This window comes from Marmota marmota, unplaced genomic scaffold, assembly GCF_001458135.2.
Source record: "Marmota marmota marmota unplaced genomic scaffold, marMar, whole genome shotgun sequence".
Classification (NCBI taxonomy): domain Eukaryota; kingdom Metazoa; phylum Chordata; class Mammalia; order Rodentia; family Sciuridae; genus Marmota; species Marmota marmota.
This window is the reverse complement of record NW_025999960.1, coordinates 6,897,159-6,899,948: the sequence shown is the minus strand read 5'-3', so window position 1 is coordinate 6,899,948 and position 2,790 is coordinate 6,897,159. Positions and strand designations below refer to the sequence as shown.

General features: G+C 31.7%; 1 protein-coding gene across 1 annotated transcript in view; it reads left to right on the top strand.

Annotated features, from left to right (window-relative positions):
- The window catches only part of Slc2a13 (solute carrier family 2 member 13), a 335,579-nt gene that overhangs the window by 276,399 nt on the left and 56,390 nt on the right, over window positions 1-2,790 (top strand). The gene's annotated exons all lie outside the window — the stretch shown is intronic.

Here is a 2,790-nt window from a genome sequence, read left to right as displayed (position 1 = left end):
TCTCTCTCTCTCTCTCTCTCTCTCTCTCTCCACACACACAAATAGAATAAAGATAAAACTTAAAGGACTATTCATGAGTAGTTTTCTTCCTCTTATAAAATGGGATTATGACTTTATAGAATTTGGCAATATGATATAGATAAAATAATAGGAAATCCCTCCTACTACTGGAAATCATCCAAAATTGAAAATTTCCAAGTATGAACCAATCCAAGTTGTGGCTGTGTAGGCTTGAAACAGTTTCTAAGCATGACATTTTTCAATAGAAAATGGAAATTGCAATTTAAAAATGCTTTTGTAGTGTACAGTAATCTTATTAATACTCCAATTGCATCTTTAAAATGACTGTTTTAAATTTTAAATCAAATGGATGCCATATTGGGAACTGGAGATGATAGTGGCAGAATTTTTAAATCTTCCTGAAGTACTTTCCTCCCCTAGTACTCAGATGAAAACAGTTGGCAAAGAATGGATTGTAATTTTAATCTTGATCCATACAAACTGAAAAATAGCTTGAAAAAACAATCTGAACAATAATCGTCTGATACTATTAGAAACGTTTTGTAATTTTAAATGCATTCTAAAATCATTACGGATGAAATAATATGAAACCTGGAATTTGCCTCAAAGCAATCCAGGAGAGGTGGTATGAGTGGGTATTTAGATGAAACAAGATTGGATCTGTATTATATTGAAAGTTTGTTATGGATACATTAAGGTTAATTATACTGTTCTCTGTACTTTTTAATATAATTGAGAATACTTACAATAAAAGAAAATTTAATGTGTCAAAACAAATACTGACCTAGACCAATGACAAATTTTTAAAATATATATATATATAAAAGAAAGAAGCAGGAAGAAGTACAATCCAAGGGGAAAAAAATGCAATTAATCCAAAACAAATATTTAAAAAGGAGAAAAGGAGTAATGCTTTAGAATGAATGTTCATATTCTGTTCCCCAAAATTCATAAACTAAAACTTATCCTCAATGTTAGGGTATTTGGAGGTGGGACCCTTAGGAGATGATTAGCAGGTTATCAAGGGTTCTTCATGAATGGGACAATTAAAGAAAGTAATAACTTTACACTATGAAAAGTTCATGAACTAGAAATAGAGCCCTCATCAGATTCCAAATCTGATGTCTTGACCTTGGACTTCTCAGGATCTAGAACCCTGAGAAATTTCTGTGCTTTTAGGTAACTGATCCATAATATTCTGTACTAGCCTCGCATGTGGACTGAGATAAGCATCAAAAGTCAAATGAGATAAATACAAAAGAAATAAATGGAAAATTTAAGCCAACCTTTTTAATAAATTACATTAAATATAAATGACATAGAAACTAAAAAAAAAAAAGGTAGAGAGTGTTCAAGTGGATTTTAAAAAAACACCATGCAGCCATTTGCTATCTAGAAAAGAAATTAAACATATAGATATATATGGTTTAAATAATGATCTCATCTTTATTTGTATGAACAAACATTTCTTACAAACACTAATGTGAACATTGTTTTTTTTAATATTAGACAAAACTTTAGAATAGGGAATGTCATCAGAGATAAGGAGGAATAGTTTATTACTATAATAGTAAGTGGCCAATTCAAACAACATAAAAATTTTAAATATATATTTCTTTAATAACAGAGCTTACTGGAAATCTGCATTTTAAAGTTTCACAAAACATGTCCAAATATTGAGATATTAATCAACACATTTCTAAATAATTTGTTACAAAGAAGAAAACAGGGATAAATAGGAAACATTTTAAAGAAAATAAAAATGAAATTACAGCATCAAAAATTTTGACAGACAACCAATACAGTACTGGAAAATAAAGAAATAAACCCAAAGTAAGTAGAAAGAAGGAAATAATACAGTAGAAATCAACAAAATCAAAATAGGAAAGCAATAAATAAAAATCAAAATGAAATTAAAAGCTATTTGTTGAAGAAAATAATAAAGTAGATTATATTAGAGCTGGACTTATCAAGGGAGAAAGAAGACTCAAGTCTTCACTATTAGAATTTAAAAAGAGGACTTTGATGAAATGGATGAAAGCTCTTATAACAAAATTTCCCAACCTGGAGCAGAAAGTGATGGGAAAGCTAAATCATCAGATCTCTTTCAAACCCCAAACAGGTAATTAAAAATCTCACCACAAAAAAAATCTCCAGACCTACACGGCTTCATTTGTGAATTATTCCAGATGGTTAAGGAAGGAAATAATGTCAATTCTATATAGACTCCTTTAGAAAAAAAGTAGAGTGGGGAAGGAGGACTCCCCAACTCATTTTGTAACAGTGGTTTTATCTTATCAAACTTTTACAAAAAGTACAAGAAGGGAAAACTGTAGACTAACAAACATCTCAGTATGTCTCTTAATATGGGGCACAGAAATTCTTAAATTGAAGTCAGCAATATAAAGCAGTGTATCATTTAATAGATGTAATTTATCATATTAATAGAATAAAAGAGAAAAACCATGTGATCATCATAGTAGATGCCTTTTTAATGAAATTCAACATCCATTCATGAAAAAAAAACTTTCAGAAGACTAGATGGGAGATGGCGGCGAGGGGAATGCATTGCCCCCGTGTGCTGCGTCACTGTGTGGGAGTATGACAAGTCAGGACGGCTAAAGGCTATCTTGTTAGGAATTTCCAGCAATAGTGGGGTGCTCCGGAACCTGGAGGAAGGATTTCCATCGCACGAGGATCGGCTACGGGGACTCAAACGCGAGAGATTTGTCGCACGGAGGGTAATTCAGGGTATTCAGCAAATCGCCC